The following is a 22,293-nucleotide window of genomic DNA, read 5'->3' as shown; positions in this document are numbered from 1 at the left end:
TCAATATAGGGTGGTTTTGCCAGTGCCTTCTCAAGTCATTACCATTTTACCCCCCAACAAGCTGGGTACTCATTTTACCAATCTTGGAAGTATGGAAGGCTGAGTCAACCTTGAGCTGATTGCTGGGATCAAACTCCCAGCCTCATGGTCAGAGCTTCAGACAGTATGTTGGCTATTTACCACTCTGTGCCACAAGAGGCTCTTATTGTATTGTATAGATAGTACCTAAAATTAAAATGAAGGGAAAATACTGTCTGGCTTATACATTTGGTGCTACATGATTACAAATGCAATTATTTTCCAAAACCACTTTTTCTTCTTCCCCTTTTCTTTTCTGTATCCCCACTGTCTTCCTAACAAAAATTTTAAAATTAGAGCGTCTTAAAATCCATTATCAAAACTGGTGAAGGCTTTATCATTACTGAATCCATATCTATGGGACCATCACTTATAATACACACCCCAAAGAGAGTTAATATCTAGCATTTATTTATTTATTCCGTTTATATACCACCTGGTAGTGCGGTGTACAGCATCAATAAAACAATAATATAATTAAATTATAAATATTAAAATCGTTTGAAACCATCTTTAACCAACAGCAACATCAATTACAGCTAGTATTTCTAGTGCCATCCCTTTGAATAGGTCTGTTGCCAAATTAAGATGTGAACATGGGGATGTTTCGTGAAGAGGGGCCCATTAGATGTTAGAATTTGTGCAGGGACCCTGGCCCCAAAGAGATGAAATTGGCCTCAACCAGGGCCAGAGCCTTTTCAGCCCTGGTCTAGCTCTACCTGATGAGATCAGGGTCCTGCAAGGCTTTAATCAATTCCACAGGGCCTGTAAAGCAAAGCTGCTCCACTAGGCCTATGGTTGAGGCCTAGAATTAACATCTAGATGCTGGCCTCTCTACTTGAAAGTCCACCCCTAAACATTTTCTCTAAGAATTTATATGGCACCCCCTCAGTTCCATGACCATCTAAACTTCTTATAAAGAGGAGGTGGCTGGTAGGTTGAATGTGTAGTTGAATTTAATTTTAATTATGAATTTTAAAACCTATTTAATAATTGCTGCATATCTTTTAAAAATTGTAAGCTGCCCTGATCCTTTAGGGAAGGGTGTGGTTTAAATGAAAGATAAATGAAATAAATAAAATGGGTGGTTATGTTCAAATCAAAAGCTGAACATTTCAGGTAAAATTGGATCTGTGGCTACAGTGAATCTCAAGGCATGTCACAGTGACCATCACAATGTAGCATTTTAAAGGGTTTGTTTTTCAGCTGTTGGGGAAGAGTGATAAAATTAGTCTGTACTCTTTGGACAAACATCTGTTTATACAGAAAGCATTTTCAAGCAGACAGATATGCCTCAGGAATATGAACTGGCCCTCTTATGGTAGGATACTGATAGTGGTCTGTAATATTGGAAAAAGACTAGCCATTGCAAGCATAGGTAAGAAATGTGAGAGCCTAGAGAAAAATACTTTTGGAAGCAACTCATTTTGTTCTGGTTTGATGACAAACTTGATAAAAAAAAATAGATGAAGTATTTTTACTTTGAGTAAAATGTTTCTTAAGGTAATGTTTTTCACATTCTAAAAGTACAGCATGAAAAGATTTAAGCAGTCCAACTTTTCCCAATGAAAAAAATTGGGAAATTTTCAGCACTGAAAAATGCCTCATGTGAAATAGTTAAGACAGCTCTAGAATGTGAATCTGAACACTACTAAGCCTCTTGAGAAATGCTAGTTCTTCAGTTAAGTGCAAATTCCTAAGATGGGCGAGGCAGAAGTTTACAGCATCGCTGTCTTAAAGAGTTAAACCCTTTAAAATAGACAACACTCAATCAATTATTTAAAAGGTTGTTTGACTCAGATGACCAAAATGAAAACATGCATCTATTTATTTTCAGACTTCAAATTTTATTTGCAGCAGTTCCACTCTGATGACCTCTTGACAATTTAATCATATTTAAATAGGGGAAATTGTATTTTCTTTTCAATAAAAAATAGAAGCCATCAGCTTTCAACGTCTTGAATTAATGAGTAAATAGTTTGTGACCTAGAACCCATGGGCAATAGTCAAGAGGACCAAGAAAAGACACGCACTGTCAACATCCTGAAAAAGAACTTTGAGACTTACTCATTTAAAGACAAAAAGCAAGCATTAAGGAACTTCAGTGTAAACATAGGAATCCTTGGGGCTCCATTTAAGAAAGTGATGTGATCTGCTTTTATAAGAAAAGTGAATCTTTAATGAGAACTAAATTAAATTATGGTATGTCATTTCGATGAACTATCCTAGCTACTGAAATATATATCAAGTTCTAGCTATTCCATGAGAAAAGTAGTTACTAGGATTATACAAACATGGTAATTTTCAGTTATTTGGGGTCCACTGTACAGTCAGAAAATGGCTCCCTGCTTAATTTCTTTGGCAAAGTTGTTTACGCCTCTGAGTTAATTTGTTATCTTGTTCTTACAAGACCATTTCCCTTCCTTCTCCATCCAAACCCCTACTATCAGGGAATTAATGCTTACTTTAATAAGACTCCATTCTGCTTAAAGGGGTAATGTGCCTGAGGAATAGTACAAGTAAAACCAAAAGTGAAAAAAAAATTAAAAATCCACCACAAGTAAATATAGTCTGTAACTGTTTGGTGAACCTAATAACCTTTTTTTTTGGGGGGGGGGGAGAGAACTGTTGTATCATGGAAAAAACTACACTCTGACTAAAATTCAACTGGTTCCTTAACCTGGAATAAAATATTTTATTTTTGTAAAATAGTATATATATATTATGTAAAATAAAATACCAAAATTTCTATGCACAGGGAAACCTGATGATTTGAAAATCAAAGAATCTATAAATAAGTATGAATCAGAAAACAAACAGCTATAGAGGAACCTAAAATTTCTTGTACAATTTTTCAGATAAAAACATAGAAGGCTGACGTTGGGAGACATGAAAGTATTCATTAATTCCTACTCTATCCAAGTGTCCTACCTCACCTGAGAGAGGCATGCCTAGATACCAGGTGGATTGAGAAGAACTGCTTAATCTGACTTTGGTGGTACCTCCCAAGAAGAAAGAAGCAACCATGACCAAAAGCTGTCCCAAAGATAAAACAGCCAGAATGTACTTGACCCAATAAGGCAGCAACACACTCAACTGGCCTATGGTGAGGATGACATGACCACCCATGGGATCCCCCTGGCTGCATGCACCCAAGGAAAGGAGGTTTAGCTGGACCATCAGTGGCTTGGGGAAGAAGATTTCAATACAGGCAGGGGCCTGGCTTGGGGAAAGGCAGTGCAAGAAGAGCAACATGGTGGGGGAGAGATGGGGCAGCTATAAAGCAGGCAAAGTAGGTGCCTAAGGGCTGACTTGAGCAGGAAATAAGGAGCAAAGGTAAGCGACCCATCCATCCCGCATATCATGGGACAACCACACGTTCTCAGAAAATGTCCTGCATCCCGGACTTTTTTCAAAAGTCCCGCCTGGCCTAGGACCGGCAGCTGGCACAGAGGGAGGCGCCCCGGGTATGTCTACAAGCAGGTACTGGCCAGTTCTGCAAGCAGGAAACCGCTGCATTGCTAAAATGCCCACGGACTATGGGAGGGGTGCAGTAGGTGAACCGGCTTTTCAGGCCCCCACCGGTCTGGATGTTTGCGGGAGAGCGGTGGTGGTGGCGGTGGCGGGTGCGCGCAGAGCATCCTCAAGGCTCCTGTCCCTCTGACAAAAGGCAGTGCAGCCTCGGTGGCAGCAGGACTCGATGGACGCGGCAGTGGTGGCCGAGGAGAAGGGTGCGCTGAGCCTGCCCGGCGATGGCTTCCAGTGTACCAGGTGGATTGAGTGTACCAGTGGCACTGGCTGGTGCTGGTCACCATCTGCCTGCTCAACTGCCATGGTAAGGGGCAAGGTGGGTGCCGTTTTCTTCTGGGCACACAGCCCTCTGCTGAGGTGAAGCCGGGGGATGTGGCTCATCCTGCGCACGCCTTGGTCAAGGGCCATCATGATGGGTTTGAACTGGAGTTAGGCTGCATAGGATTGCACGCTGGGGATCAGAAGTGGCAGTGCCTGCTCTGGCCAGCCCTCCCCCTGGACAACAAAGTGTCCCGCTTTACAAATCTTAAAATCTGGTCACCTTAAGCAAAGGACATGAACCCAGGAGAAAGCTGAAAAGGGCAGTCAGAGAGGTAGGCATGGTAAGGTAACTGTACCCATGAATGTTGTACCTCTGGGCTCAAGAATCGACTGCAACTCAGGTAACATCTCCTATGAACTTATTTCTATATAGAGGGCCAGTATGATGTATCTTTGTCCCTCTGAGATTCTTGTAGCAGTGAGCCATTTTTTTCTTTTATAGCCAACAAGGTGCCAAAGAGAACACAAGTATTGCTTTCTACTATCACTTGAATGTAGCTTCAGACATTTTTTTCTGCAGCCAAATCTCATGGTACACCTGATGCTGCCAGAAAGCCACTTCAAAGCCTTTGTTTCTTATATTAAAATAATAGTAAAAGCGGCACAGCAACAGTGGGAAATATATTCACTAAAGCTGGTGAATGGGGAAAAGTAATGGTTGTCCCATCTGCAGTAACTTCCAAAATTCCTCTCCGAATATCACAGTTCGAGAATAACATGACATATGGGTGGGGGGCGTTTTGGCTCAGCACTACAGCTCAGAACACAATTGTTGGAGAATTACCACTGCCAACACAGAACATAATGGGTATATCAGCAATAAGAGCAGAACCTGCCTCTGTGGAAATTATGTGATTCTCTTCTAAATACATGACAACATAACATATGTCTGTAGTTTATGGTTGTCTAACCAAGAACAACTTTTTAATTTATCCTCCTGCCATTTTTGGAATTGCTGCTGCAATTTTTCTCCAGGTTAGTTTATTGCTTTTAAATTTTGTTTTCTATTATGATTTCTATAAACTGTCTTGAATCACAAGAAAAGGTCATGTGTGTGTGTGTGTGTAAAATATATATCTTTATATAGCTGTCGCTGTATAAACATAAAAGGCTAAGGCCTAAGTGGGTGGAGCGTGGGCTCTCACCAGGCCAGACGAGTTCTAGCCAGTCGGGTGAGGGCCCAATCGGAAGGTGCAAAGCACCTTCTGATTAAGCCCTCAGCCGGACAGACCAGAGTTCCAGCCAGTCGGGGGATGCAAAGCCATAGTTCTCACAGGGCCAAGGTTCTGACAGGGCCCACCCACCTAGCCCAGCCAGGGGCAATCTGGAGACATCGCTGCCAGTATGCCCCTAACCACCACAGGGAGAGGAGGCCCATAGGGCTGCCAAGGGGGAAGAGAACAGAGGCTTGGACGGGCTGCGCCAGCCCTTTTCACTCCAAGGCTGTCCTAACTGTCATGTCCAACTGTAACTTTGTCTCAGAACTCTGACAGAGCTGACAGAAGTCTGGTGAGTATGCTCCCTCCCCCTCACTTCTGGCCTGCTGGGAAGGAGCCTTTAACAGCCCCTGACTGAGGGGAGGGAGGAATTTCCAAGAGCAACGAAGGGGAGCGCGAGGACATTCCTTTTGAGGCAGGGGAACTTTCCCCTTCTGCCAAACACTTGGCTGAAAGGGAGGCCACAGAAAAGCCCCTTCTCACTTAAAATACTGCTCTGGCCGGGGGTTAGACACAGCCAGGGGTTAGACACACAAAAAAGATCTTTCTTCTTTGCAGCTCTCTGCATATTTGAGGCCACTGCACAGCGTTATTCTGCAGACCAAGCTGGATGCTGTTGTGGAGGTTCTTTTGTCTCCTGTTTCATCTGCACAAAAACCCTGTGCAGTAGGCCTCGAGTCTTTCAATTCAACAACAACCTGTGTGGGAGGCCTTAAATGTTTCTTCTCTACCACAACCCTGTCCAAAGTAGCCCTTTCTGCCTGGGGAGCTGATCTTTATACTATGAAGATGAGCTGTAATTCCAGGAGCTCTCCAGGCTCCACCTGGAGGTTGGCTATCCCAGGGTTGGAAATATTCCTGGAGGTTTGCATCAGAATCCAGCCTTCAAAGGAGCCATTTTTGCCTACAGTTGGGAGGGAGTGGTGCAGGTGTGTCCCTCCTGGGCTATGGGCTATGGCCAGCCCTTACCAGCAACTTTGTATTCTGGGGCGCAGACAGACAACCAGAATCAGTCCTGTGAGTCTGGAAAGTGCAGGGAAATCTAAATAAATATTTACAGCCTGAAACTGTAAATAGTGAACAAGTAAATGGCTGCAGAGACATGGGAACGGCAATAACTTTTTTCAACCTTGGCCTGGCAAACAGTATAAAAAATCTTACTAAGGTCAAGACTGCTGTGCACAGAGAGACTTTCTCTTAGGGTTGCCAGCTTCCATGTGAGGCTCTCTACCCCACCTCCCTCATGGGGAGTCTGCTATGGGGAGAGGAAGGGAATACAATTGGAAAATGCTTTGAGACACCTGAGGCCTGCTGGGTCACTGCGACCCATTCCCAGTTCTCTCAGACCTCTCAAAGCCCCACATCCCTCACCGGTTGTTTATTGTGGAGAGACGAAGGGAAAAGGTGTTTGTAAACTGCTTTGAGACTACTTTGGGTAGTAAACAACAGAGTACAAAAATCCAGTTATTCTTTTAAGGAGCAACCATGAAAGAAGCATGTGGGAGCATGTTATCACCAGTGAAAAAATGGAGAAGAAGGAACAGGGTGGACACCTGTGTACTGTGGCTACCCCATGTGTATTAGGGCAGGGGGCATTTCAGTGTCTCTGGCCTAATTCACACAAGAAGGGAAATGATGCAGAGCTGGGAGGAATTGGTTGCCATGTAATCTTCCCCTAAGAAGGGTCTCCAGTCTGATTTTTCCCTTTATATATCTGAAAACATGGCTAGCTGATATGAAACCACTAAGCCACAATTCCCAAAGGTCAGTCCTCTCCCACACTCAACGAACATTCCAAACCACAGGTTCTTGACACCCATATCCCCACACCTCATTTGCCACCATAACCTCCCACACAACACACACATTCAACACACACATTCAACTCCCCACTTTGGCCACCTCATGAGAAGGAAGGACTCCCTGGAGAAGAGCCTCATGCTGGGAGCAATTGAGGTCAAAAGAAGAAGGGGACAACAGAGAATGAGGTGGCTGGATGGAGTCACTGAAGCAGTAGGTGCAAACTTAAATGGACTCCGGGGAATGATAGAGGACAGGATGGCCTGGAGGATCATTGTCCATGGGGTCGCGATGGGTCGGATACGACTTCACACCTAACAACAATATATATTCCTTTGATATTTGTGTTTAGTTTCAGCACTACAATAAGCATCTCAATTTGCTTTTCCTAGCTTTACAGTATATTGGCAGGAGGAGAATCTGTAGGTGATGAATTGAGGAGAGAAGCAACAGAACAGTTAATGTAAGATTTCTAAAAATACCCTTCCTAATTGCCCAGAAATACATGGATTGGTTCTCTTTTGCTAATGCACGTCACCTGCCATCTGTCTCAAATCTGCTTTCCAAGTATCAGCTAATTTCAGGAATGTTGCCTTCTTACATTCCTATGTTATTTTTATGAAATATCTCAAAGAATTAAGGAATTTATCCACTGCTTAAGTAAGTACACAAATAATTCTTGCACAAGTTGTTCAAAGCAGCAAAACATTAATGTCATTATGCTGACAGCAGTCTTGGCAAGAGAAATTCCAAAAACACCTACAGAAACCTCATGTAATTGGGTTAGAGGCATATTTCAGGAATCCATTATTCAGTTCAATTATCCTACTACTGGGGGTACTTAGTTGGTTACCAGTAACTGTTGGTCATTGACTGCATTAGAAAGACACACATTGGGTCTCTATCTGTACAGGTAGGCTGCAGTCATTTTCTTTCTAGCCTGAAACCATTCCTGTAATGGGAAGATTACACAACCCTATACAACCAAACATGTCATTTTTCACACCAAACGCCTCATATCCTATGGGCAGGATCCCTCAATTCTTCTATGCTGCCAGGAGCCTTCACAGGATTTTAAATACTTTCCAAAAAAGCATGAATTCCTGTCAGGATCTCTCCTACTTTTTGTGATCTAGGTTTGTTGTTACTGGTAGGGTTGTGGCTGCACTTGTCATCTATTTTGACTGTTTGCATAGCTTTCATTATAAAAACTCAATGTGAGAGAACATGTGTATGTTTGGATTAACGTTGAAGGTTTACAATCCAGCATTGAAAAACTCAAATTTGCTATGGCTTGGTGAGTATTCAACCATTTGGGAAAGATCACTCACTTTACCTTTTTTAATTCAATATTTCAATTGAGTTTATCTAGTTTGAGGCTAGCCTACTTTCACAATATTGTGTGAAAAATTTCTAGTGTTTATTATCACCACATTTAGAGCTCAACTTGCTGTGATTGCAGGTGAATCTTTAAGAATTCTTTAGAACAATTGCAAGTTTATAGTGTTCTCATTCTAATTAACTTTGTTTCAAACATTTATTTATATTTCTCTCATATATTTATGAATATATGAGAGAAATATAAATAAATGGTGTATCTATTGCATGACTGGCTTGCTTATGTGATCTCATTAAGACAGACATACATTGATTTAAAATACTAAGATTTATGATTTGTTAAAAATACATTAGTAGCTAAAACTTTGTATCTTGACATTAACAGTAAATACTAAAATAATTTAGCTTCATAGAAGCCTGATTTTCTCATGAACCTGTTTCCACTTCATCTCTTGATGGTCAGTGTACCCCCACTCTTTTACAATTTGAGAGCCTGCCTCACTAATGTCCAAGAAGGATAGGTGCCTTTCTAAGGACTGAGAAGGGGTGAAGCCCTCAGCTTCTCGGGACTCTGATCAGAAGAAGCAGAAGTTATTTGTTTTATAAGTCTTCTTGTCTCTAGATTTTCTATGCTTTGAAGGAGGTTCAAACTGTGAATGTGAAGCATCCTTAAAGGCAGGCGCAGAGCGGTAGGCCTGGGCTCTTTACTTTCAGTAACTGCCACAGCAGACTGCTTCTGGTTGGTCTTGGACATCAGACTCGTTGGAACCAATACAATTGACAGAAGGCCCAGCCTTGTTCTTGGAGCCATAGCCACAGGATCCGATCTCGGACTTGACTCCCTCAAGGTTGATTTAGGAGGGGCTACAGACAGCACATTTTCCCATAAGGCTGGCTTTAATCTGAATGCTCTATCCAAGGTGCCTCAGCAGAAACTTTTGGCATAACTTGCAAGTGCCAAAGACATGAGACTTTTCCTGACAAAGAAGATGGTAATCTAGGTGGGGATCTTTACAAAACAGTGCATTTTTAAAACAAAGCCTCCATCGCCAAGCTTTTACAACAAGTGGGCAACAATCCAAACGTGGCCACTAGTTCAAGACAGAAATAGTAATATCGGACTGATGAACAAGTGCAAATGAGAATACTGTCCAAAAAAGGCCTAATTCCAAACCTAATTCCAAATCCAACCAGAGCAACACTAGGACATATCCAACATATGTGGCTGCAGAAGAGAAAGAGGGAGGAGGGGAGGGGGTTGCTCTCTGTAAGACACAAGGTGCATGGCATGAAAATTCATGCATGTGTGGTTACGTAGGGGAAGGACGCACCATTACAGGAATTATTCGAATTTAGAAGAAAATGTCCATGGCCAGCCTGCACAGGCACTGTCCCAAAATGGAGCTGCATCAGAAGGTAGAAAATGAATCTATCAAATTCAAATATGAATTCTTAAATGGAATTGAAAGAGGCCTTGTCTGGATCCATGTCTTGGGACAAGAATGTGACAGAACTAAAGTTGGTTTGCCTGAGGCAGGAGCTGATACCTTATCATGGTGCTTGAGATGAACTGCAGCTTGGAGTGGGAGGGTTCAAAGTTTGAAACACTGATGTAATTAAACCTGGATCCAAAGACTCCAGAACCAGTGTTGGAGTTGTTGGAAAAAATGGCGAATGACCCTGCATCTTAGGGTTTTGGAGAGGCATCAGTTGGAATGGTTCTTTCTTACAAACAGATGTATGTGTATTCATTATAACTCATTAAAATGACTAAAGTAACTGTATTCACTTTAAAAATGAAACTAGAGCCTAATACTTGTGGAAATGTGGGGTTCAAACCATATGGCTTTCTGTACCTGTATTGAACGTAACAACCGAATCACTCAGTTCACACAAAGAAAATCATACACATTCAGTCAATTAGAATCAGAAGACCTTTATTGGCATATAAAGAAAGATGACCAAAAATCAATGAATTTATTTTATATGTTTTATAGACCACCAAATTTCCAAGATAAAAATATACAACTCACATACATTATATATGTATTAACTGCAATAAGAACAAGGCTAGAGTGATGCGGCTATAGAATGGACTGTACCATTTTGGATTATTAAACAAATTTGATTTTCCAAAGTTCTCTTACATTAATAATTCCTTGAAAAGTATAAACTAGTACAACTTGCAAAGGGAAGAGCTACAACCTCTAGGACGTGATTTTATTGTTCACAGGGAGTTTGTACAGAGAATTCTACTTACTCTCTCCTGCAGTTTGAAATGGCACAGCCTCCCAATACCAACTGAGAATTCTACATTTTAATTTTGCTGCATATTTGGTCTAAGCTTTTGATCAGAAAAACCAACATGGCAGCAAATATGACAACAGAGATACATGTAATAGACATAAATCTCTTTGCAAAAGATGCACAAAAATCTATTGAATCACCAAAATCTACTAAAACCTGGGACTCCTTAAAACGGCATTGAGAGGATAACCAAATGAAAGGAAGGTGGACCAAGAATCAAACTTCATATTACATTTTTATAAGAGACCATGGTGAGAAAATAGTTAAAGGCTACTGATATTTTTACTTTTTGTAGGGACAGGCTAAAAGAATGTATCTAAAGGTGAAAAGAAAATAAGCTGTTCAACCTGTATAGAAATTCAATTTTCGCCTCAGCTTCAAGCTACTGGACTAATGTTTGACTAATGGTTTGATCTATGTACATGTTCAGATTGCCCAACCAACCTTGCAATAAATTTTTGGTAATTGGGAGCAGCCTGTCATTACAGCTATGGCTGATGGTATCTGTAGAAGGGTAACTGTCAGCTAGCTAATTATCTATTTGCTGTTGGCCAATAATGGCAAATTGTCTTCATAATACTGTCAGGTGTGAAAACAACTACATTGTCCAGATTACCCCTTATAGAAATATGGAGCACAATAATGTGGCACCTGTCATTAAATGGCTATTCTGTAAAACGTCCTTAATGGGCTGTTTGTGAGAAGATCTTCAGCAGAAAAAAACTAATGGCTACACTACCAATTCTATGAAGTTTCCTGGAAGAGTTGTATTCCTGGTGTTATTTACTATTACTTTAAAAATAGCAAAAATAATTCATAATATATAAATATTACCTCTAAGAGATGTTCCCAGCCCCTTTTTATCTCATACCCCTGACCAGTCTACCAGGCTCCTCCCCTTAATGTTTTCCAGCAACTGTTGCTGGAACTGTTAGGAGTGTCTTCCATCTACAAAAGTGGCTGCCACTGGAACAACCACACAGCAGGAAAAGATAGTGATCCAATCTCAGCTATTTTCTCCCTCCTTCTGATCAGCAGTGGAAGCATGCATGTTAGGAGCATTTGCTTCACAAGCTGCCACCACAAACACGACCTGGGAATCCAGCAACACAGCACAATAATTTTGTAAGCAAAGCCTTACTCTTTATCCTTATGAAAGGACAGGCTGCAGCTTTACTAGCCAGAGAAAGAAAACAGTGTGGGACAACACCACAAGGAATAGCAATGGTCCCTCGCCCAGTTCATGAGGTTCATGATGCAGTACAACAGACCCATGATATGCTAGAGAAACCAAATTTGCAGGGGATCTCCAGATGATCCTCCTCTACCTGCCCTCCAAGGATTGGGTTTATAGGGTTCAAGTTAGAGACCATCCCAAGAAGGAAAGTGTTTTCTGAGGAAATAACAGGAGCAGATTCAAAAGGTTCAGGAATGTAGAAAATAGATCCTGTGCAAGATGAAGACAGCAAAGCCACAGTTGATCTCCCCCATATGTTCCTCTGTTTGGCTTCCAAATTCTTTGAAGTTTGGTAAATATTTCGATTCAGCAGAGGTGGTTTATCTGGAAATGTATCCATTCACAAACAGCCTCAACAGTTTGTAAGTTTGTGGAAATTTCATGCCAGTTAACCAGCCACAAACCAACTCAAATTCCTTATTATCTTTAGTTTGTGAGCAAGCTCACACCCATCCCTAATACCGTATTTGCCGGCATATCAGATGACCCCCAAACATTTCTACTCAAAATACAGAGTTTGTCACCATTGTAGGGCCACAGCACGACTGCAGCGTCTCCAGCCTGCCCCTGCATCTCCCTGTGACCAGCACTAGTGCACAAGTGTGCATGTGCGAGTTCTGTGTAGACAAGGGGTGGGCCGGAGCGCCGCTGCTTCCTGCCAAGCAGAACGGGCCGGTCACGGCAAAAAGGCTGGCACCCCTGTCTTGCTGCTGATGCTCGCCGCAGCCACGCTGATGACCTGCTGCGGCCGCACTAGATACCGTGCAATACTGGATAGTATGTAGAATGAGGTGGGCGGGCATCGGGAGGCCACCAAGGCCACCGGGCAGGCATCGGGAGGCCACTATGGGCACCGAGCAAGCATCGGGAGGTTACTATGGGCACCGGGCAAGCATCGGGAGGCCACTATGGGCACCGGGCAAGCATCGGGAGGTTACTATGGGCAGCTATGTCTATCCTAACTGAAGTTCACCTGGCGTATAGGACGACCCCCCCCCACTTGGAGACATGTTTTTCAGGGGGGGAAAGTAGTCTTATACGCCAGCAATTACGGTAATTTAAAAAATCATACTTGGCTGAACTTGACTCAATGCCACTACATATTGTTGATGGAAGAGCAAGAGACAATCTCCCCAACCAACCCCCATAACACAGTGATAAGACTACTGGTCTACTTTACAACACTTGCCAGTTGGAAGTAGTTGCTATATTTACAATAATGTGTTGCCCCTTTAAGTTCATGTGACTATGTCCTAATTATCTTTACACATCAGATAATACATTAGAAACTAAGCTTGTGCCAACTAAGCTTGTAACCAACACACATTTACTTGGGAGGTCAGCCCTACCAAATTCTCCCTGCATAATCTGAGCTGCATAAGAGGAGGCGTTATATTTTATATCATACAGTCAATAGAAACAGGAAAAGGGCACCTGGGCTAATCTGGCACCAGAGAAGCAGGCAGCACAACCTCTATTCTTTCCTCTTGCCTTTGCCACTGGGCAAGTACAGAAGGAGCTGGATGATAACATCATGTCTTTCTTAGCTCATATTTCCAGCTATAGAAGCCTGCTTGAAATGAGCCTATAGTGGGAGAAATGGAGGTCTGGATCCTACATTTCCTCTACTATTGGCATGATGCAAGTATCTCCTGCAACAGAAAGAAGTGATAGCAGTCACTTATCCTTCCCGTTGCAGAAGCACAATCCACCCTCTTCTGAATATTATTTCCCACCAGGCTGAACATGGGGGAAGTTGGGTAATTGTGATTAGAATTGTGCCGCTGCCGCTTATATATGTTATATGTTGTATTATGTAATTTGTAACTTGGGGTTTTATGGGGATTTTATTGCGTTTTTAACTGTTTTATGCTGTAAACCGCCCTGAGACCTAATTGGAGAATGGCGATCTAAAAATTAAATAATAGTCATCATCATCATCCATGCATTCCTCAGGGTAGAATTTACCTTAAAGTACTAGATTCTGATCACAATGCCACACTATATTACACAGATAATTAACATCCATCAAGAATTTTCTAATGTTTTATACCGAATTAAGTTTCAGACAGTCTTCAAAGGAAAACTAATGTATAATACATAACAAAGCAGGGATAAATATGGTTAGATCCTCCCTATTTAGAAAAGGCAGCAGCTGGCACACCAACCAAATCAGGGCAAAGGTGATCTAAGATCCCAACTGTAGACAGATATAAAAATAGCCATAAACCTGTTCTATCAGTGGTAGTGCAGTCCCAATCCACTCTAACACTATAACCCACAACGCTGATCTAGCATGATAAGAACTATGCAGCTGTATTATACAAACATTTTCTCTAAAATATGCATCAAACATTCAGGAAGTAAAATCAACTAGCAATCTTTTAACATTTTCCTCTTATTTACTGGCTTCTTCGTTCTTCTATATAGTATTTTTGAATTAAAAAAAATACTGCCCCACACTTCCCAAGTACATTCCACATCTTGAAAAATATTAAACTGTGGTTTAAATTGTGGTAAATTGTATTTATTAATGGTTGTTGAAAACCTGATGAAGAGTGTCTCGTTCTTTCTCCCTCCTTGAGTTAAAATTACTTTCTGCTGTCTTGCTTATTCCCAATGGGATGCTCTAGAGCAGTGGTCCCCAACCTTTCTATCATCGGGGACCGGTCAACGCTTGACAATTTTACTGAGGCCCGGGGGGGGGGGTAGTCTTTTGCCAAGGGACGTCGTAGCCACCTGAGTCCCTGCTCTCCTTGCTTTCCTGCCAGTGTTCTGACTTCCCACCGCCCGCTGGGGAGCGCTGCCAGCAGCAGCTGCACAGTGCCATGCTGAGGGAGAGCCCCAGCCAAGGCAGCCACTGGAGAGCACCACAGGTGAACTGGCGGCAGAGTGGCAGGGCAGCCCACAAGGAAGCAGCCAGGGAGGAGGAGGAGGAGCCGCAGCCCAGTACCAAATGATCCACGGACCGGTACCGGTCCCCAGACTGGCTTGGGGACCACTGCTCTAGAGGGCCTCAGATAGATCAACTAATAACAGTCTCTCCTGACCCAGCCAAGAGGCTATGGCATGCCAGTACAAACAATCAATCCCTCAACTTTTTCACCTCAACCTCTCCTCTTTTATCCCTTTCCCACTTTCCAGCTCCATTCCGTTGGTTCCCAGCATCTGGCCATCACCATTCACGAGCTTCCATGGACTGTGACCTAAGTTTTTAAGGTTCCTGCCTCTGCACTGCTCAGCTCTTTCCCTGGTAAAAGCTCAGCACCCTGCACTAGCCACTGGGCAGCATGGAAGAATAGTTAATGCTTGTTCCCTTCCTGCTGCTGTTTCCCTTCAGGAAGCATGCTCAGCTACAGAGTTTGTTGGTAGGGCTGGGCACTTTTGCGCCCGAAGCAGCCAGTCTCTCCCGGCACAGCAAGTGCCACAGGGGGGGAGGTGTGGGCGTCAGCTTGCTGGCAGGCGCACACATGCAGGCGTGGAGCTCCATGCCTGTGTGTGTGTGCCCACCAGCGCACTGACGCCTGTTCCTCTGCTCTCCCCCCCCCCCTGCAGCGCGGCGCTCACTGAGCCAGGAGAGACCAGCTGCTTCAGATAACGAAGCGCCCAACCCTATTTTTTTGCTTCCTGATTTCTGATATTCTCATTTGTTCTGCAGCTGTGCTACTTGCTCTCCCTCGACTCCCTGCTGAAGCTGTTCCTTGTCTGGCCTTGACCACTCAAGTCTGGCTTCCTGGACCCTGTTGCAGATTTGGTGAGTAAGAGGCTACTGCCATAAGGGCTGTGGTCTCCTGACCTAGTGAAAGGAGGGGGGGGTTCCCTGGAAAATCCAGACAAAGCAATATTATGTCTCGACAGAGTACCAAACCTCCCCTGTGGTTCACTGCAAAAGTAAGGGGTTAAGACTAGAAGGCCTGTATTTATTTTATTTATTATATTTATATACCACCCTCCCCGAAGGGTCAGGGCGGTTTACAAGAAACAGGAGAAAGATACAGATAACATTATAACAACAGGTGATAACAGCAATAACATTATACCAACAATAACAATTAACATGATAATAACAACAACATGAACATGTATGATCCCTTCCAACGTTATGATTCTACACTATAATATGTCCAGATTCTGAGTAATTTCCGCAAGGAGTTCCAGGTTGGCCATGAAGGTAGGAGCTGCAGCATGCATCCAGTAGAAACAATCTACTCCTTATTCACCCCTGCTTTATCAGAGCCTTTCTGTCCAGTTGAGTAACTATGAAGAAAAAGAGTTGGTTCATATGCCGCTTTTCTCTACCCGAAGGAGTCTCAAAGCGACTTATAGTTGGCTTCCCTTTCCTCCCTCCACAACAGACATCCTGTGAGGTAGGTGAGGCTGAGAGAGCCCTGATATTACTGCTCAACTTTATCAGTGCTGTGGCCCAAGGTCACACAGATGGTTGCATGCGGGGAGCATGGAATCAAATCCGGCTTGCCAGATTAGAAGTCCACACTCTTAACTGCTACACCAAGCTGGCTTGCTATGGTGAATTGCTATACCCCAGCAGGCTGGATATCAAATTCAGTCTTGAAGATGACAATATTAAAAGTGCAAGCACTGTAATCAGAAGAATTGTAACACAGGCACTGTTATTAGATCACTTAATAAGTCTTCAGGGAAGAAAGCTCCATTAAAAATCTATAACCGGTTCACTTTGACTGATTGTCTGTTGAAGCTGAATCAAATGTGGCATTTAAAACATTTTGATTTTTGTCTTTCTGTCCTGTAAATGTGAATAATTACAGTACAATTTAGCAAAGACTGTTTTGATTAGACTGTTTTAGTTTTGCTTGAACATTAAAAAATAAAAGCTGACAAGTTTTTAATAGAACAATTCCATTTAATATTATCAGAAGATGCTTGGTTGCACCTATGTATTCAAGGAAAAATGAACCCAAATTCTGAATGTATAGCAAAACATTCAAACATACCTCTTTTACAGCACAATACGTGCCCAGAATATTTCATTCAATATAAATGCAATTAGACATCTATGGATGGTGCTGTTTATTTTGGAAATAAAATGTAACCTGAGGAATCCATCATATATTTATCTAAGGTAGAATGGCCCTTCTTTTCTCTGAGAAACAGGAGCTTATCTGCACTGGACTTTTAAAGCTCATTGGGCTCGATTTAAGAAAAGCCATCTGTGCCTGACCCCGATTTGCACTCTGATGTTGCTTGAGGTCCCCCCCCCCCATCTGCACAGCTGAAGTGTGACCTTGCAGTCATACTACTTATTCTCTGGCATCTCCAAGAATGGATTTTCTCCACCAGTGAGGAAATGTGGGCCCATGGCATTCTTTTTAATGTGCAAAAGCCTTCAAAGTTTCTTTCCCCACCACCCATCCACTCCTCCAGCACTGAGGTCTCTGCTGATTGTACTGAGGTCTCTGCTGATTGGTTGGCTCCCAACAGAAGCAGACCCTTTCCTTTCCAGTGCTACCTAAAATCTGTCTGAGCTCGATAAGTAATGAAAGAAACACTCATACAAGAATGAGTTAAAGCTCAACCCACATGAGCTTCATTTGGGGGGGAAACATGGGATGCTCTATCTTTCCAAGCTTGGCAATTTGTTTCTTAAAGTCAGGAGGAGACATTGGGAAGAAAAGTGAGAGAAAACACCAGGAAACAGTATACTCATAAGTAAAGACCCTTGAAAATGCCCCCCCCACTTACAATCATTTTTTAAGGAAAGTGTTAAATATTAAGCATCCCCTAACTTTATACAAGAAGTACTGAAGTGCAAAATGCAAAGCCTGGAATTGAAAGCACTGCTCCTGCCAGAAACCAAGCAAGAGACAAATGGCTGAAGCTTCACACACACCCACACACCCACTCTAGCTAAAAGGCCCCTATAGGCACTGCCCCCTCCCCTTGACCAAGCAGGGAGGAGAGAGAAGACTGACAATTAGAGCAATTCAAGTGCAGAAGGCAGCATCTGGGTGAAAGCTGTTTCGAGTCAGAAAAAAGAAACATTACAGATCTGTTGCAAGACCTGGGTTCAGATCAACCAGAATTCAGCAGGATCGAGAGTGGGGAAAAAATTGTGAGTGCTGAAAATACCCATTTCTCATGTTTTATTAGTTGCTTGAATGAGTCTGTAACTTACATACAGCAAAATGAAATGCTGATCCTTAAGAGTCCATTTGCCCACATAAGAGTATGAAAACCTTGGGGTACTTCTAAGGGTCAGCATCCCTCATTTGCTCTGCATCTCCCTTCCTTTTGCTCCCTTGGCCTCCAGTTCTTCCTCACCATTCTTCTCATGCCACTTTTCCATTCTCTGGTGTTGCTTTCCTTCATTCCATGACCCAGTCTTTCTCTCTTGCTGTCACTGTCTCTCTTCCTTCTCCTCCGTCACTCATCCGCTCCCATTCTTCTTCCTTGCATCTGACCCCCCCAGCACTTCCCTTATCCTTCCTTTTATACCCAGCTGCCTCCTGTGCCTCTACTCTCATGCTTTAGCTGAGGTTCAGATTCAGATTCAGAGTACCTTTATTGGCATATAATTGCAAAGCATAAAATGAAAATTTCAAACAGTTTCAGATGTAAAATCTATTGTAAAAGATTTTCATTTAAAATTGCCAGTAAAAACTTTGCTACTTTTATAATAGTTGCTGTGTCCCTCACATTTAGTATCATTTGAATCCAGTGTTTCTCGTTAACACAGCTGAATTTCTTCAGATAATTAACTAATGGGTGACAAAATACTTCAAACTTAGGACACACCAGAAGTATATGGTACAACGTGTCAGGAACACTACATCCATGTAAACAGTATCTCTCCTGAGGAGGGATCTTCAAAAATCTACCTCGGGTGACATTTGAGGGAAAGATGTTTAAGCGAGCTACTAGAAATGCTCTTCTTAACTGGTGTGTCTCCAAAATTTGGAGGTTTTAAAGGAGTGGTTTTAACTGCCCCCAACAACAGGCAGGAAGCCAGGTTGCCTCAGGCCTTTCGGCTACCATGCCCGACACATGCCCACAGCCTCGCCCTCTCTGTCTGTGTAGTTTCTGGGTGTCATGAACCCCGATTCATGCCTGTTTAGTTTCATTTCTTCAAGCCTGGCAAGGCCGGGTGTTGTAAAACTGTAAATCTGTCTTCAGGTTCCATGACTCCCCTACTTTCCCAGCGGGGAGTCTTCTTCCTTTCGCTTTATCACATTCTTCTCGCAACCTTGTATAGACAGCACAGACTCAACAGAAATATAGCTGTATAGACCCTGGCCTTCTGGCAGCCTGTGAACTCCTTTGGTGCCCTCTACTCTCCCGTCTAAATGCCTATGTTCCCCCTCCCTTATTGAGAATAACCTATATCTGTTATGAAGTATCTATTGTTCTTTGTTATTGCCAAGATATTTTGCTTAGGAGATCTTGGCCCTGTCTAGCAGCTCTGTAGATTCTGCTTAATAAAGTTCTTCCTTGGATTCTCAACTGCCTGTTGGATCTTGGATATGTCTTTACCACGGATTCTACTGGCTGGGCTCAGGGGATAGTTGTGGTAGTTTGAGGTCTGTCTGCTGGAGATGGGGAACTGCTCTTTCTACCAGCCCCATTGTAAAAAAAAATGATTGAAATTAATATAATACCCAACAGCTACAGCTTATTCTGGAGTCAGTGAAAATCAGAAAAAAAGGAAGGGAAGCTTGCTATTTAATTATTCAGGGTGTAGGAAATAAAACTCACCAACAACTTTGGTTTAAAAGATGTTAATTAAATTTGGTGGGGAGAGATTTTTATTAAGTCTATATCACTTTCACTTCATTATCAGCTCAATAGACAGACTGATATCATTAATTTTAAGGGAGATGAGAGACAATTACCAGGCTATTTTTTAAATATATGATATTCCCTCATTTTTTGATAATGATGTCACTTGCAATATATATCAGTAATAAAATTCTCAGAGGTCATGGCAAGAAAAAAAATCACTGACTTGAAAATATCAATGATAGGCAAGTTTAGATTAATACTGTTTAATGCATCTAGTGGAATTATTTTGCTCATAGGAAATAATTAGCTTTCAGTTTTCACTGTTAGATGAGAAGCTGATAACAATTCTTTCTTCTTTTTTTGAAGTTTAAATTCAAGAGCAGAGTTTCTACCATAAAATGTTATTGCAAGGTTTCATTTTCATCCTACTATACAACTATTCACCATTTCTGTTTTCATTAGTAGGAGACTGGAAAGGAAAACACATTTCCCTTTCTCCTGAATGTCCTGATCCAAACTGGATAATACTGTCTAATGGAAAAATATGTCCTTTTTCCATAATTAGCATGGACAATATCTTGATATGTTCCTCACTCCAACTGATCATTAACCTGACTCTTCCTCTCTCTTCTTAGATTTTTTTAATGAGCTTGTTTGTTTATTTATTTGATTTATATCCCACCACCCACAGTTACACAGTAAAAACCCCACATAAAATACAGATCCCTCATTAAAAACCCATTAAAACAGTCCTCTGTTCAATTACTGGTGGCAACTAACACCCTCTTACCCCAACCTGTGGGAGTATCACTGGACACACCAGGGGGATTTTTAAACTAACAGCCACCAGCCAAGATGATCAACTCTCTTGTGAAGAGTTGTTTCTAACTTCACAACTCTGATTACTTCATGACCCTATAGAGGCATCTCATCTTTTTCTTCTTTTTAACACTATCTTAAAGTTAGGGAAACTCAGTGTGATACAGTGGTTAGGAGCTGGGAGACCCAAGTTTTAATTTCCCCTATTGCCATGGGAGCTTGCTGCATGACCTGGGGCCAGTCACTCACTCACAGCCTTACATATTTTACAGGGGTGGTGTGAGAATAAAGCGGAGGACAGACGGATATAAGATCCTTTGTGTTCACTGGGAAGAAAGGCAAGGCATAAATGAAGTGAATAAATAATATATTTAGCAGGACAATTTTTGTTGGTGAGTGGGTGGAAAGGAGAGGAGAGCAATATGAGAATGTGGGAGGATGTCAGGAGGAGGGGAAAAGGAAAAAGTGGATAGGAGATACAGAAGAAAGTGAGATGCCCTTTTCAGGTCCTTGTGGGTTCCTCAATGTACAACTGGATCTAATCCAGCAGTCATAACTGTACAACTCAGCCAGAGTTTTTCTAAGGAGGGGCCACCAGGTGAAGGGAGAAGAGAAAGCTGAAGACCAGGAAAGTGGAATAGAGACAAGGGGGCAGGAAAAGGGAAGAGGCTATGGGGGCTTTCAGAGAAGGGAAAGAGGAAACAGTCTGGGAGGGGAAATAAGCTGTCCCACAAATGTCATTCTCAGCCTCCCAAACGTCTAATATATAAAAGGAATGGGAAGCAATCATACCATTATAAGTTTTAAACCTCTATCTAAAATTGCTAGTTTTGCATAGTGAAAGTTAGTCTCCCTACAGGAGGCTAGAATAAATAATTCACATCCCAGTGTGCATCACATAAATTCTACCATATGTGCCTACATATGCAAGCACTTTTAAAACAATATTTTCCATTCTACATTTTAAGAATTTAATTAGAACTAGCAATATGCTGTGTAAGTTCTCTCTAAGTCAGAGAATCAACCCAAATCTTAACTCCAGACCCCCCAAAAATGTTGGTTTTGTGAACTCAACCTGAAATCTTTTGACTACCTTGACCTTAAAAAAGAAAAAAAAATGATTCGGTTAATATTCAGGTTCAAAGCAATCACAAGATTTTAGATTCAGGTCCAATTCTGGTTCATGGGGGGGGGGGGATCTCTGAACTGATTTTGCCAAGAGGTGAAGTGAAGCTGGTTTCCTGACATAATCCAATATAAGTGGCTCCTAAACTGAAATAATCCAATGCAGAGATGTGAATTTAAGTAATATAAATATGAGAACACGGGATTCACTGGAGAAGACAATAATGCTAGGAAAATATTAAGGCAGCAGAAAAAGAGGATCTGATTTAATCAAGGAAGCCATGGCCCTCAAATGCAAGACATGAGAAAGGCTGTTAATTAGAGGTTGTGTTGGAGGCCATTGATGCATAAATTGGAACAACTGATGTAACTTCACACAGGCACAAACATCCAGATCAGATCAAATATTATCATGCTCTCATGACCCTACACAAAATCCATTTTGCATGGCAGTGTTCCTCATTTCAGATGTAGTTTTTGAAAGATGTGTTCAAAATATTTTACCATAAATTACAACCAATGAAACAACCACCAACTAAACCCGAGGCCCCTCCCACCACCAACTGCAAACATTCCTAGAAAAACTGAATGTACAGCTATATACAGTTTAATAAATTACTCAGTTGCGGAGTTGTAAAGTTTAAAGGTTCTACAGTTAAAAATATTATACGTTCTTTGTACTGTACCACAAATCTTTCACTGCTCTAGGACTCCTCCAGGTAGTAAAAAGCAGGGTACAAAATCCCAGTTATCTAAAGCAGA

General features: G+C 42.1%; 1 protein-coding gene and 1 long non-coding RNA gene across 2 annotated transcripts in view; one reads left to right on the top strand and one right to left on the bottom strand.

The window, feature by feature from the left end:
- Positions 1 to 22,293, bottom strand: part of PTPRM (protein tyrosine phosphatase receptor type M) — a 525,104-nt gene that overhangs the window by 341,502 nt on the left and 161,309 nt on the right. The window lies entirely within an intron of this gene.
- LOC143844912 (uncharacterized) overlaps positions 7,339 to 22,293 on the top strand; it is a 47,328-nt gene continuing 32,373 nt past the window's right edge. The window contains exons 1-2 of the long non-coding RNA XR_013234192.1: positions 7,339 to 7,410; positions 15,488 to 15,583. This is a non-coding gene — a long non-coding RNA (uncharacterized LOC143844912). The remainder of the gene's footprint in view (positions 7,411 to 15,487; positions 15,584 to 22,293) is intronic.

This window comes from Paroedura picta, chromosome 9, assembly GCF_049243985.1.
Source record: "Paroedura picta isolate Pp20150507F chromosome 9, Ppicta_v3.0, whole genome shotgun sequence".
Taxonomy (NCBI): domain Eukaryota; kingdom Metazoa; phylum Chordata; class Lepidosauria; order Squamata; family Gekkonidae; genus Paroedura; species Paroedura picta.
The sequence above is the reverse complement of the archived record's forward strand: the minus strand, read 5'-3'. Positions and strand labels throughout refer to the sequence as shown.